At 41.3% G+C, this 15,740-nt stretch overlaps 1 protein-coding gene across 1 annotated transcript in view; it reads right to left on the reverse strand.

The window, feature by feature from the left end:
• Window positions 1-3,983, reverse strand: part of Veph1 (ventricular zone expressed PH domain containing 1) — a 191,716-nt gene extending 187,733 nt beyond the window's left edge. The window contains exon 1 of the mRNA XM_055596770.1: window positions 3,594-3,983. The gene's annotated coding sequence lies outside the window, so the exon portion shown is untranslated. The remainder of the gene's footprint in view (window positions 1-3,593) is intronic.
• Window positions 3,984-15,740: the final 11,757 nt, after the last annotated feature.

Genomic DNA, 15,740 nt, shown 5'->3' on the forward strand with positions numbered 1-15,740 from the left:
GCTCTTGGTAAGCGAGAGCTACTGCAGACGGAGAAGACAGAAAGGCCTGTGTTCGTGGAAATCTACACTTTCCCTTCTGAGGTTGGGTGGGGGTGGGGAAGCCACGCACGAAGCTTGTCTGGTAGGTAGGCCAGGTTGGAGCAGGTGCTGGGATGGCCGGTCCGAACGGGACCAGAAACTCAGTGAGACTTAGGAGTTCAAAACACAGAGCCTTGTGTGGGTAGAGTGACAGCCTGGAAGAAATGACCCCCTCGCCCTGCCTCTAGACTTATGCCAGTGCAAGCCTTAGGATAGGATACAGGGACTTAGTGAGGAACAAGCTTGCTCCCTGAAACCACACTCTTAATTTTCCATTCCATTTGCAGGGAGGTTGTTCGTGACCATCATCACTGCCTCTCAACATTCCTAATGCTGCAACCCTTTAATACAGTTCCTCATGTCCTGGTGACCCCCAACCATAAAACTGTTTCGTTGCTACTTCCTGACTGACTGTAATTTTGCTACTATGAATCATAATGCGAAAAAAATATCTGATATATAGGATATTTGATATGGGACCCCTGTGAAAGGATCATTCCACCTCCAAGGGGTCACGACACACAAGTTGAGAAGTTCCAATCTATATGGATCAAATATCATGGATTGTATTTTTAAGTATTGTTGCAGAGTCAGAAAAATGTTTATCTTGCTTAATCAATTGACATGCAAAAGTGTGTGTGTGTGTGTGTGTGTGTGTGTGTGTGAGACAGAGAGAGAGAGAGAGAGAAAGAGAGAGAGAGATCATCTAAGCCTTCCCTATTTTTTTTTTTTGTAAATGGGATCTCAATATGTAGCCTTCCCTGGCCTACACCAGACGCCTTATGCAGACCAGCTTGGCTTTGAACTCATAGAGATCTGTCTGCCTCTCCCTCTGCCTCCTGAGTGCTGGGACTCAATGGGTATGTACTTTACCCAGCCTCTAATTGTTTAAATAGCAAGGTGTATTTTTTTAAGGACTTTATTCTTTTAATCCATAATTTGCTCCTGTAGCAGGTCTCTTGGCCACCAGACCCTCCTTCAGCTGGATCATGAAGGTAGCTTTCCTGCAGGTAAATCCAAGTTCAGGATGACAAAGATCTAGACACTGTCTCTCCAGGAGTGCCCCCCACAAAGGTAAATCAGGGGCTACAGGCAACCTCCTGGGACAATAATGCCATAAATTCTTCCCAGACCCTTGACATTCAGTCAGGTTTCCATGCTGTCCTCATAGGCAGATCTGTACACATGAAGAGCTCCTTGACAAAATGGAGGTGCCAGACAACACCCCAAAGGATAATCTTTCTGAGTAATTTTCCAGCTTACGACTACTGAAGTCTCCCACTTTGATGGACTAATGGAGTTCTGTAGACTTTACTCTTCTGATTGCTGCTTTTGAGATCCTTAACTTTTCTTCATTGTTTTTAAGCATATGGGGTATGAACTTTACCCAAACTTAAGACTGAGGAAAAGTACAACTAATTTCATTATGTCATTCTTTTTAAAAGTCAAAACTTTATGGTTCTATTAACTAAATTCGGGTTTTCCCCCTTTCTGTATGTGTCATTTATGGATCTCAGTTGTACTTTTCCTCAGTCTTAAGTCTGGTAAAGCTCACTTGTATCACACATATTTCACCAGCTTGCCTATATTCCTGTGGGTTTGGGGGCAACTCTTATTTTTTGGAGAAGGAGCCTCACTGTGGCCCTTCTTACCTCCACCATGGCTTAATATTAACAGTGGTTTTGTTTGCACACCAGAAACAGACTAGGATGCAGTATATCTTAGGCTTCATGGCTGGGTAATCCAAATACCTGTGTTTTCCATATTAGTATAATATTCACCCTGCTGTTCACTGGGCAGAAGAGAAGGCCCTTCCAGGGAGCCAGGACTTTTCAAGGTGACCTATACTCATTGTCCACTTAGGAATACATTAATAATTTACTCCATCATGGGCCTGTAGATTCTGCTGTATGAAAGTAACCACAGGAGTCAGTCGCTCTTACGTTGGATTAGTTCCCGAAGAACATAGAAAGCTCTTTAGAGGAAGATTTTGATAAACGTAATTATCTCAGGAAGCCAATATGTTCTGAGGAATTCAAGCCTTCACCTTACCACTCAGGTTAGAATAGGCCTGACTGATTTCCTGCTTCAGAAAATTCTAGAATAGCAAGTTTATCTTTTGAGCAACATGACTGCATCAAAACATTTTCACTTAATTTACCTGAGTTAAAAATGCTACTGACTAACTTAGGCCCATTTGGATGCTAAGAAACTTTGAATAAATTTTCCAGATAGATTTTATTTTTTTTTTCCTTGAAAGAAAGGATTAAAGATTCTTTTGAAGGAACATCTTTTTCACACAGTGTGAAAAGACTACAGGCGTTCCCATGGGAAACACCCGCATATATTTCAGCCCGTCCCACAGATGGCTATTGTTCCCTGGGCAGCTCTGCGTCCGTCTGCTGTGACATGTTGCTCCATTTCACTTGGCCCAGAGGCCTCTGATGCTAGATTATGCCAAACAATTCTGAGAGACTCGTACCTCAGGGTTTTTATCAGAATTTATACAGTTCAAATTTGTAGCACGCGTATTGTAAGAACATACAAAATATAAGTTTTCTCATCTATTAGTCAAAAGCTCAGAGCATGTAATTTTAAATATTGCAAGTTTTGAACACAAATGGAGAAGTGTTCCCATTTATGGGCAATGAGCAGTAACTTGTCAAGTCTAACAAACTTCAAAAAGCTGAGATTTTTGTGGCCTTTCAGGTTGATTTCATAGTATGTCCATTTTCACCTGGAACTTTTGACTTGGCAGGTCACATTTTCTCTAGAACTACATATATCTTGGTTTCAAAATCCAAAATCAAATTCTGTTGGGCTTATTTTTTCCAGGAAACATGCCCAAATTCTCAAACCATGAAGAGCACTCAGTGTTGAGTGTATGATTGTCTCATTTAAATTCCCAATATTACTCTGCTGTATGAACAATCCAAATAGTTCCCTATCTTTAAATTTTTTAAAAAGGATGCCGTTGAATGCAATTGTTGATCATTATACAATTTAAGTGTGTATTTGAGAGACCAAAGAAGTGATAGATTAGAACATGATTTGTAAGATGTACACAGCAGCAATGATGGACAGCACCAATGAGTTTCCAAACCACAGACTGGAATGATGCTGCTCAGCTTTCTGCAAGAACAAGAGCAAAGACAGTTCCTCTGCTCATTGCAAAAGGCTTCTTAAGGTAGATGAAAGTGTGGAAAGAAGACCACAGTGTGGAGCAAAGCAATAATGAACACAATAGGAGTCCAGCACAGCTATCTGGTTCTAGGAGCCTAGAGACATTTTTCAATCACTCACAGAGAAGTGGATGTTCTTACCACAAAAACTGAAACAAACACACACAAGTGCTCCTAAATACACTTTTTCTGCATAATCAGCCAGCCCTTGGAAGTTTCTCTGCTCTACTTTCCCAGTCCCTCTCCCTTCTTCCCTCCCCGCAGTGGCTGCCCTTTAATTTCATTAGCTTTTGTTTTTGCTGAACAAAAGGACAGAAGAGAAGACGGCCATACCTCCTAGCACCGGACACTGGCAGGTGCAGGCAACAGAAGGCAAATGCTCGATCCTTGGAACACTTCAGCTGGGGTCCCGGCCATGCTCAGAGGCAGCCCTGCAGCGCCTGCCTGTCCTGAAGGTGGCTGGGCTGCCGGCAGGTCCCTGTGTGCTGGCAAGCCGGCACTGCGCTACAGTCCCTCCCGTGGACTCCCCTGGCGGTATCAGGCGAAGGAGTAACTTTTCTCTCCTTTCCAAACTTCTGTTTCAGATCTAACAATTGGCACGAAGCTTCACTTACTTCTTCGGTAGATTTCCAGCGGTTTCTCTGAGCCGATTTGTAGTGGGAAAGAATTGGATTGGCTACCAACCAGTAATTTAAGTTCTGTTAATGAATAACTCACTTTAAAGAATCAAGGAAGTTTTAGGTTAATATCAGATGGTGGGGCATTTATGCAGGCACGAAGGAAAGAGGCGGGGAGAGATGGGGGGGGTGTCATGGAATGAGACAGTATTTAAGCCAAATATGATAGAAGAAAAATACCACGTAGCAATCAAAATGCGCCTGAAGGAGCAGCCGGCTACCTGCACTCTCAGTATTGCTAAGCGGAACGCTGCACGCCACCCTGGAGCATCCCTGGGGATTTTTCTAAGCCAGCGGGGTTCCTTCCTGTGTCCACTGAAATTGCTAACTCATTTTCTTTACCTTCCAAATATGGAAGCCTTTCAGGCTTAAAGCATAGGGGATTCCTTACGCCTCCATAGATCTGTGTCTTTTAAGGAGAATGTGTTGCAAAACCTCCAACACATCGATGAATTGGTGGTGCCCAGTGGGCTGATACATCTTCAGGCCCTTCTTCCCCCTAACAGGTATGAAATAGTCGTTCTTCCTTTATTGAGATGAGGTTTTTGCCTATAAAGAATATTTCTGAGTCTTTCTAGAGCTTTCAGCCAAATTGGGTGAGCGCATTGGGGCAGAGCAGAGGGGAAAAGTGAGGTGGAAAGTTACATAACTCAAAATATTGTATGTCACTGTCACTGTCAATTATCTTGCTACATATACAAAAGCCATGCTTACATAGTGTGGATTACTTTTTTCTGCGTGCCACCGAGCATTCCATTATTCTAGTCCAAACTGTACTCAGTCTTCCCTTGGGAAGCCACACTCTTGGGGTAGAGTTGATCCCCATATACAAGATGGGCCCTAATTGATCTTCACCAACCAGAGAATTTGTCCTGATCACCGAGAAGACACATGGGCCCTTCCAAGTCAACCAGAAAACGAGGTAAGTGCTTCCACTTGGTGGGACTTATCTTTGTAGCCGATTTTGATGTCAAGAAGAGAGCATTGCACTTGTCATGTAGCCACGGAGAAATCCAGTGACTTCATCTGAGACCTATAAGCCAGCTTCCTATAAAGATAGCTCTATGTATGTTATGAAACACAGTGTTTCATAATGGAAGTGGGCTTGGCTTTTCTGCTGCTTCCACTGGTGTGTGTGTGTGTGTGTGTGTGTGTGTGTGTGTGTGTGTGTGTGAATAACCTGCTTGGCAGAGTTGACCTGACCTAGGTCTGCAGGTAGACTCTTGACTTGAGCATAGATTTAGCAGGACACATTTGTGAGAAATGTACCCCTTGAATATGATCCTCATGGCCCTCTGCTGACAATCTGCTGGAGAGAACAGGCTTGGAAAGGAATGCAGCCATTCAGAGTACCTTGTGTCAGGTTTTTAAAAAGGAGATTTTTCTCAACTTCTCTTCTCTCACACTTCCAGTGAACCTCCCAGACTTCGACGACAGCACCTGGCATGAACCCAAATGGATCTGGTCAAGAGAACCTTCCATGCACACAGGTTTTATCAATTGTTTGATTTTACAGAGTTTGTTACATCTCTGCTTTTTCCTCTACTCTGGTACAACTTGAAACAAGCAAGCAAGCAAAACAAACAAACAAACAAACAGAAACATTATTTTCAAACCATAAAGCCAGATGAAGATGTTTGCCTTTACAAACAGGAGACAATTGTAAAGGTAACCTTAAATGGGTGAAGTACAGATAAGCTCTGAGAATTCCTGAGTGACTTTTGTCTATCAATAACTTCACTCTTTTGAGTGGTAGAGAGAGACAGTGTCTCACTGTGAAGTCCAAGCTGGCCTAGAAGTCTCTACATAGCCCAGCTTGGCCTTGAACTCACAGAAATACTCTTGCCTCTGCATGACAAGTACTAGGATTACAAGCATGTGGCACCATGCCTGGACTAAGACTGGTTTTTGTTTATTTGTTTTTACATTTTTTTTCAAGTGTGCTATGTCTGGGTTCGATCTCTCATCTCAGGTAGAGGCCATAGAAATGCAAAAATATTCAGAGACTTCTTTTGAACTCAGCAAAGCCACACATCAAACTGTGGCAGTTAAACTTTTTAAGAACTTGGGAATAAGGCTGTGTGGATGAGCTTTGTTTAGTTTGTCTTGTTATAATAAAGATTATTTTCATAAATTTATGGTGGTGAAAGCAATATCGTTTACAACCCAGTTTGAGAAGACTCATTATTCACACCAAGTAGCTTTCCTCTGTGTGAAAAGTGTGTTATCCTTAACCAGGCAAGTAAAGGGAAAGTAGAGGGCCACCCTATACTCCCCTCTGTCCTTGTCCTACCTCTATCAATGGCTCTCACAGGGCCTGTCTGTTTTAGATGCTTAATATTTCTTATGATCTGAGTCTGACAGCAGCCACAGTGATCCTCAGCGACACGTGCATAGTCTGTATGCTCTAGTGTAACTTTCCCTCCTTGCATATGGCAGGGTTGTGATTTGCTTCTAACACATAGAGCCTAATCGGGAGGCTAGAATGTTATTTCTGTGGCTCCCTTGTTATCTAAGATGACATCATGCTGCTGGCCTCAGTCTAAATATTCTCTTTCTGGTTCAGTGAAGTAATTGCCCGTGTGGAAAAGCTCATAGGACAAGGGAAAAGGAATGGCCTCTACCAGCTAAGGGTGCCTTCATCAAAAACTGACAAGAAATCAGTGCCCTCATCCCTAGAGATACACAGAAATGGATTCTTCCCATACTGGAGGGAACTTGGAAAGAATTCTCCAGCAATGCTTCTAGGTGTGAAGTCGGCTCAGCCAACACACTTGATTATTTTCTTCCAAGATCCTTAGCAGCCACATGCAACCAAGGATGTCTGGGTGCAGTCCAGTGCAAAACAGTAAACTCACTCAAAGTGTTTTGTTCCATAATTTAAAAAGTTTTATTTTGAATTAAGAAATTGTGAATTTGTATATGTGTCTGTATGGGTGTATGCACATGCCTGAAGAGACCATAAGAGGGCTTAGGTTTCTAGGAGCTGGAATTATAGGTCATTGTAAGCCGCCCAGTGTAGGTGCTGGTAACTGCTCTGCCACTTCTCCATCCTTACAATTTTTATGTTTTCTAACTCAATTACATGAATTTCAAGCTTGAACTTTAGATGAAAAGTTGTTTTGCAATGTCAAAGGGTTGACATGCCTGGGTGCTTCTGAATGATCCTATTAAATTGTGAGTTATAAATGACTTCCTCTGCAGTGGAATGCTTTTCCATCTCAAAAACAAAGTAGACGACACCTGAGATTGACCTCTAGCCTCCACACACGCATTCCCACATGCCCAAGGTCCATTCAGTGATTTGCAAACTCCATATTTGCTGCAGCTTCCCCTTTCTCCACATTGTCAACGTCTCTTATCACTCTTGCTTTTGATAGCTCTGCTTACGCTACACTCAAGTTGGATAAATGTTCTTGCTGTCCCCTTAAGGGGATTCTACACCTGCTGCGGCCTCTATCTCACCAGGCTTCCCCTAGAGGTCCACTGACTTAACTCCTGCTTAGGATTTGAATCTGAAATGCTGTCACAACCTCATGTTTTGATGGCTTGGTCCCCAGCTTTCTGCACTGGTTTGAAGGTCATGGAGCTTGGTCCCCAGCTTTCTGCACTGGTTTGAAGGTCATGGAGCCTGTAAAAGGTAGACAGTTGGCACTAGAGGAGAGTCTTGGAAGGTTATACCTGCTCTGTGCAGGTTTTAAGCCTGGGTTCTCTGCTTCCTGGTCTATGTCACATGACTAGGCACCTATATAACTCTCTCTCTCTCTCCCTTTCCTTCTTCCTCTCCTCCCCACTCCTTTCCAATCTCTACCTCTGTTTTTTCTTTCTTTCTTTTTTTTTCACAGCTCCTTCTAAAACATAAACTTTGGTAAAATGTTTGCTGTGTGTTTGTTTTCACACCCTGTATAAATAAAAGCTCACTGGCCAAACAGTTTAGCATAAACTGTGAGTTCCAGGACAAATAAGAGACAGTGCCTCAAAGACAAGGTAGACAACACCTGAGGTTGACCTCAGGTCTCCAGACATGCAGGTGCACACACACACACACACACACACACACACACACACACACACACCTTAGAAGGCAGAGACTATATCTTCAAGTTGCTCCCTGGAATCTGGGATGGTCTCTGATACATGGCATCACCGTAAGTTCAGGAGGGCTTTCCAGGCAAGACTGTGATCAGAAGTGAATAGACTCAAGATGAGCAAAAGCAGGGCTGTAATTTGACTCTGGGAGAGAAACGTCTAAGACTTGTGGTCAAGCTTGGCTGCTGAGTCAAGTTCCAGGCTCTGCATCAGCATCCATGGGTTCAAGGCAGGGCATGTCCCTCAGAACCCAGAGCAGCAGCTGCCTCATGAGCCTGCTCCTCTCAGGTGTTGATGCTCGATCCCCCTAACAATTTCACAACTTTTTTTTTTTAACCGCTTTCAATGCAAGTCATTGCAGTTTAATTAGACAAGAACTGCTTGTAACTAAGAAACACAGGCTGATAGCAAGGTCATTATCCTGCCTTTCTCTTGCTGGCCCTTCAATAAGACATACCATGACTATGCCACCTAACCCCACAACCATAGACTCTAACTTTTCCTGTCAGGAGACAAACCCATGTCAGGCATGAGTGATCATTTTTCTTTTGTCTCTACGGGGTACCTGCACATCTAAACCATCTTATTCTCTCCTAGTAACTGACCAGTTTTCAAGGAGTAGGGCCAGGATTTAGTTCCTCTGTCTATCTCTAGCTCTGGTTTACTATTAGGACAAAGGAAGAATTTAATAAAAAAATTCATAAAGTATTTCTGCACAAACACACCAATAAAATAATAATTCTATACTGAAAACAATTCTTATGTAGAAAGGAATATACAAACAGAAAAAAAAAACCTGGAGTAAGATGTAACCCTTTATCTTTTCAATTTGTAAAAGAATCTAAATTTCTGATTATCTTGGTAGCAGCAGAGTCAAAAGAATAGAATATCCCTTTGTTGGGAAAGAGTGTCTAGCTCGAGACATCTCCATCATTGTGTCAATATTAAAAAAAGAAAAAAAAAAACCTTCAACAAAGGGCTTTTCAAGGGGTAGCCACTAGTTTTTTTTAACTCTGCTTTATTTGTGGTTCCTAAAGCTTCTACCTTTCTTCCAATCCCCCAACACTAGGTAGGAGAGGAAGAAGGTTAGAAAGGAAAGGGATGTAGACCCCTTTAGACTTAGTTCTCAATGGTTAAGGTCATCAGTTTCTTTGGGAAAATACTAATCTCAGTTGTCAGGATGTCTAGCAGTCCAGTAATAGCAAATGGCAAATGGCAGCAGCAGAATGAACAAGCAGCTTTCTTCCTCCTCTGTCTTTCTGCTCGAAACCCTCATTTTCTCTCTCTCTGGGCTCTGGCGTTTATAGTCAGAATTTCAGAATTTCATTAACTCAAGCTGGCAAAGACCACGCCGCTCTCTGAGCCACAGGAGGCAACTATCAGCTGCGGACACACTAAGGTAGTTCCATATCCCACATTTGGGATTAAAACAAAAACCTGTTTACATAACATAACTGAGTCTTTTTTTTTTTTTTAAGAAATTAAAACTTCTACTATATCAAGGTGCCGAATAGGGGCAACCAGCACTCACCTGTTTCTACACAGACTGGAAACAACATCTGTACAGCTGAAGTATCAAGGTGCGTGATCGTGGAGAATTGTAGAGATCAACAGGAGAAGAGTTGAAGCCTTGTGAGATCCAAAGACCTTAGACAACAGTAAAGTGAGGGAAACAAATATCCCAGCACCTGCCACCGTGGCTCTGTGCACAGAGAGGAGTAAGGGTGGAAAACAGTGTGTCAGCATAAGTGCTGGCAATCAAGGCAACAGAAAGGCTTGGTAGCTCTTCCAGCCATCCAGCCTATATAACTAATTAAGTCTTCATGGAGCCTAGCTTTTGAAATGGGATTTACAATATTTTCCAGCAAGTACCAATGGTGCCATAGCCATGAGCCCTCCTGAATAAAGGACCTACTGCTTGAATTTAAATCCTCTAGGGCTCAGAGCACCCTACTTAGTCCCAGGCTTAGGAGCACCCCCCCCCCCCCCCCATATTCCAGTGCATTGACTCAGTGGATGTCTTAGGAATCAGATGTGGCTGGGTAGAGTGACTTTGAAACAAAGCGGTTAGGTATACATATTAACTTCTGTTAATATCACAATCATAATGTTGAGTGAAAAGAGCAAGCCATGGAAAATCCATTTAGAATGATACCTTTAACACATGCAAAGGTCATTAGAATATATTAGACAACATTATCTGTGGAGAACAGACAGTGTGACACAAAGATGAATTGAGGAGACAACCTTTGAGAAGCGGGAGTTTGGCGACCCTGTCTTGGAGACCAAGGGCATATTGGTCATGAAAGCGCAGTTTCATTTGAGTGCCAGTATTGAGCGTAGTCACCCATGCAACATGGCTCTGAGTTTTGGGGCACAAAGTCAAAGAAGATCTAGAGGGAAACTTTGCCTGGCGCTGGCTCACTCCAACTGAGAAGGATAATTTTTTTTCTTAGCTACTACTTACTCCTGCTCAGTGATCTGGTGGAAACTATGGCTGAAATAATTAGTTGGGGAAGAGAAAAGAGCCAAGCACATCACGTGCCTATGGCCGAGGAGGCATGAGGTCCGGTACTTGGGTGGAGATACGGACATCAGGGAGGAACTGAATACTTCTTGCGGCCACCACACTCCTGGGAGTCTACACCACAGGTGGTCCCCATACACTTTTGGTTACAGGGTGTTGACAAGACTGGACGTGAAGAGAGCATATCAGTGCAGTAAACTCTCATTGATAGAGTAAGCCATCAAATGGCACAGATAAGTAGAAAAGGAAGAACTGGGGGAAATGCACTCAAAATAACCAGACATTACAGAGAAGGGGGTGTGATTATTGTGATGAATGTGTATCTCCTTGTGAATCACCTGATCTCTCCAGGGTCTAGTCAGAGACAGGAGCTTCCAGCCTTTCACCACTGGTAGAGACAGTGTTAAAAACCCTTCTAAGAGACATCAACATCAATGGTGACTGAGGAAACCATCACCCAGTAGGAGCTACCAGTTCTACTGTAGAAGGAACCACATAGGGTAGACCTCAGACATGCCTGCCTCAATTGCTGGAGCTTTCCCACTCTTGTGATACCTGCAGAAACAAAGCATGGACATCCCAGTGTGAATTGGTCCCAAATGTGCTAATTATAATAAAAAAGCAAACACTGTGGAGCCCAACTGGAAATTAACTTAATGTCATTTAACAGAATGATACCTCAAGGCACATTTTCAAGCAGAAGCTGCTCACTGAGAAGGTTATCGGATGAAACTTTTAGATGTAGCCATTCTTCCAGGTGCACAGACAAATAAGAAGGCTAATGTGACTTCTTTTGATGACCGCAACTCTTTAATAACTAATTTCAAAGATGTTGAAATAGATGAAATGGCTGATAAAAAATTCCAAAAAATTACCTTTTAAAAAGCTCAATGGGATCCAAGAGACTATCAATAATTAAATTAGATTAAAACAACAGGGTATGAGTAGAAGTTCAGCAGAGAGACTTTGAAAAAGAGTCAAACAGGAAACTTGGAAATAAAAAGGGTAATAAGTGAAATAAAATTCAGTTAAAAGCTCAAGAAAATAGAGTAGATCAAGCAGAAAAAAACTATCAGAGTTTGAAGACAGGGCTTTCAAAAATAGCACACTCAGACAAATTTTAGATTTTCAGGACACCATTAAACCAAGAAGCCTTTATATCAGTACACCCAAAGAGGAGGAAATAAAGGTCAAAAACATAGAAAGCATATTAAATGAAACAAAAACAGAGAACTCCCATAATTTGGGGGAAGACATGAGATCAACATACAAGAGCTTTTAGAACTCCAGACAGTCAAGTCCACAAATACTTCTCAACAGTTAAGTCTGAGGAAGAATGAAAATCCCCAAAGAAAAAAGATCAACAAGTCACAGTCTGGCTTGTCACATTCTGGGGCAGGCACATTAGACTCACAGTGATTTCTCAGCAGAAACCCTGTGGATCAGAAAGATCTGGAATGATACAATCCCAAGTCTTGAAAATTACTGTACCAGAAAGTTTTAATTTACAAAGGAAGAAGAAATAAATACCCTACAAACAAACACAAACTAAGGGAATTCATAATCACCAGAAAATTTGTAAAGGATTATTAAGGGTGTCCTCTATCCAGAAGTAGTAGAAAGACTACAAATCCCACCAGAAGAGTAGATATACAAATGGGAAATAAAAAAGAATAAAATATCATCAAACTACGAAGATTAATAAGAGAGAAGGAAGTGAACAAGAGGCACTCAAAATAACCAGAATAATATCAACAAAATGGCAAGAATAACTTTGTAACTTTCAACAATAACTTTGAATGTAAGTAGCCTTAGTTATTCAATTAAAAACAAAGAACAGTTGAATAGTTTTAAAGAAAAAAGAAGAATCAACATTATGATGCCTATAAGAAACTCATATTACTGGTATTTAAAAAAAACACATACACTGCAAATGAAAGGATGAGAATATGATATTCCAAGCAAATAAAACCCCCAATCAGAAGTATTTATACTTATATTCAACAAAATGGACTTTTAGACAGACTTTTTTTAAGAAGTAAAAATGGCAACCATATGTTCTTGGGGTCAATTAATCAAGAAGACATAACAATAGCTACTTATAGATAATTTTAGAGCACTCAATTGTATGAAACAAACAGAGTACTGAAAGGAGAGATGGGATCCAATGAATAGTGAGAGATTTTAATTTTCCCATTCTCACAAGCAGGTAGATCATTTAGTTTAGAAAGGTGTCAACAAAGAAACACCATTGTTAAACTATGTATTATAAACGTATACGTATCAAACTGACTTAGAAATGTATGTGGACCTAGAAATGTATGTAATACCCAACTTCACATCCAGAGAAAGCATATCATTCATCAGCACAGAAAGCTTCCTCTCGAATAGACCACAGATTGAGTCACAAATCAAGAAAGCAAATTAAACAACTTGAAATCACATCTTGCATATAATTATGATCACATGGCCATGAAATTAAGACCCAACATGAAAACATCAGAAATTACAGATATGTAGAGATAGTACAATGTATTTTTAAACAAATGGTGGACCACTGAAGAAGTTAGAAGTGTAAGAACTTCTTGAACTAATGAAAATGGGGTGTGCTGTACACCAAAGCCTGTAAGACACCACAATACGCAGCATGAAGACAAAACCTTTAAGTAATGATGCCTACGTAAAAAATAGAGATGGTTTAAATTGCCACATGATTTATTTCAATGAATTTAAAAGGAAAGAATGAATTAAATCTCAAATTAGTAGAAGAAAATGAATAATGAAGGTTGCCAATAGATAAATGACATAGTCTAAAAGAATTGCATGAAACAATGGAGCAGAGTTGGTCATTTGAAAAAGAAAGCTAGACTAACAAAAAGGAGAGGCACGGGAAAGAAATGCAAGGAGGGAAGGAGAGAAGGCAGAGAGGATTTGAAAGATTCAATTATTAGCTAGAATAAGAAAAAGGGGAAGGATGGGAAAAGAAATGCAGGGAAGGAAGGAGAGAAGGAGGGAGAGGATTGGTGACTAAAAAAAAAACCTCTCAAAATTAGCAATGAAAAATGAAACATTATAAAAGAAAAAAAAGGTTACATTACAACTGATACCAAAAACATTAAAAAGTCATTAATAATTACTTTAAAAATATATCTTAACAAATTGGAAAAATCTAGATTAAATGGGCAAACTTCTGGCCATATATGATCTTCTAAAAGTAAAAAAGGATTTTTAAAAACATGAACATGTGAGTAACTAATGCAATTCAAACAGCAATGAACAGGCTTCCAACGAAGAGCCCAGGGCCACTTGGCTTAGCTGGTGAATTTTACCGAACTCCTAAAGAACCAGCATTAATGCTCCTCAACTATTGCACAAAAAGGAAAAGGACTCTTTCAAACTCATTCTATGAGGTCACCATTACCCTTACCATTACTGAACTTGACAAGGCCACCACCATCACCATACCAACTACTGGTGAAGATGTAGGGACTAGAACTTTCATCTGATGGTGGGGAAGTCTAATAAGACAAGTAAGTCCTTGGGACAAACCACTGGCAATTCCTTAGAGAGTCACAAACAGAGACCCAGCTGGGATGGGTTAGTGGGGGGCTCCCCTTTTCTGAGGAATAGGAGAGGCAGGAGGAAGGGAGAGGGAAGGAGATAGGACTGGGAGGAGAGGAGGGAGGGGGCTACGATAGGGTTGTAAAATGAATAAATAAAAAAGTCAATTAATTAATTAATTAAAAAAGAAATGAAAACGCACAGATACATTAACACTTGTGAATGTTGTAACAGCTCTATTTGTAACATTCTAAGTTAGGAAAAGACCCAAATCCAAATGTGTCAAGTACACTATCTACACAGTGGCGTGCTAGTCAGTAATGTAAAGGATCGAAAGACAGATCCAATCACCCGGATGATTCTCAAAGTGATTACACACTGTGAAAGCGGTCACTAAAACAGTTCTATTGCCTGGTTCCATTGAAATAAATCCCACAGATTTAGAGCCATCTTCGGTTACAGAGAGATCGGGGGTGGGTTAGCCAAGCTGGGGTTGTGTCAGATGCGTGAAGGAATTACAGGGTCAAGAGGAAACTTTGGCAAACAGCAGGCTACTATCTTCCCTGAGATGGTTGCCTAGGTGCAAACTACATCAGAACCTATCAAAGAGCACACTCAAAATATGTGTAATTGTGTTGATTATACCCTAAGAAACTTGTTTTAAAATTAAGCCTAGTGGGGGTAAAAACGAAAAGAAGACGCATTCCTACACTGTTGGTGTAAATCCTCTGAGAAGCAGAGCTTATTTGGTCAAACCTTTGGGGATGTGTGATGCTTGATCCAGCCATTCAACCGAAAGGACTTGGTTGTAAGAATATTGATGATGGTGTTCCGAGTCTCACAGTACTGACACAGAAAGAGAGAAACCCCTGAGCGTCCAGCCCTGATCGCCGCGGCCTGGGCTGGCTCGCTCTAAGGGTTTAGAGCCTTGCCCCACTTCGGTTTGCTCGCTCTGCTTTCGGCAGGCGCCTGGAGGCATGATCTCTCAGCTTCCTGCTCTGCCTGCCTGCTGCCATGGCCCGCCACAGCTATGCACTCTTCCTCTGGAATAATGAGCCAAGATAAAGTCGCCCTTCCATACTTGGCTCTTGGTTATGGTGTCTTATCGTAGCAACGAGAAGGAACCAACAACCTGAGCTGCAGCATGGACTTGGTGGGAAGGGTGGCTGGGCCCTCTAGGCTCACACCCTAGCTTTAACTAGCCACGGAACTTTGGCCAGTGTTCTTAATTTTAAGTATTTTTTTTTAATAGGGGAAAAGATTTTAATGGTGTCTGCCTCATAAAGTAGTTATGAGGAAATTATGGGGTAATGTTTATACACTTGTTGGAATTATGGCTGGAATGTAAGAGGCGCTACATGAATGTTTGTTAAACACACATCAAAAAGAATGTCTTTGCAAGTGCTTCCTTCTGCTCACTGGCAAGAACCTGTCTTAAATTCATACGGAGAAGAAAAATTCTGGGTGGTCAGATGTGAATACTTTAATTTTGTAAAACACGGGCAAATTATACTTCAAAATGACAGTACCAGTCAATACAGTCACAAGGAGGACAAGTTTCCTTTTTGTCTCACATCTGACAACATTTTTTTAAAAAAAGATTTGATTTCATTTATTGGTAAATGA

Source organism: Psammomys obesus, unplaced genomic scaffold, assembly GCF_907164565.1.
Source record: "Psammomys obesus unplaced genomic scaffold, mPsaObe1.curated_primary_1811, whole genome shotgun sequence".
In the NCBI taxonomy this organism is placed as follows: domain Eukaryota; kingdom Metazoa; phylum Chordata; class Mammalia; order Rodentia; family Muridae; genus Psammomys; species Psammomys obesus.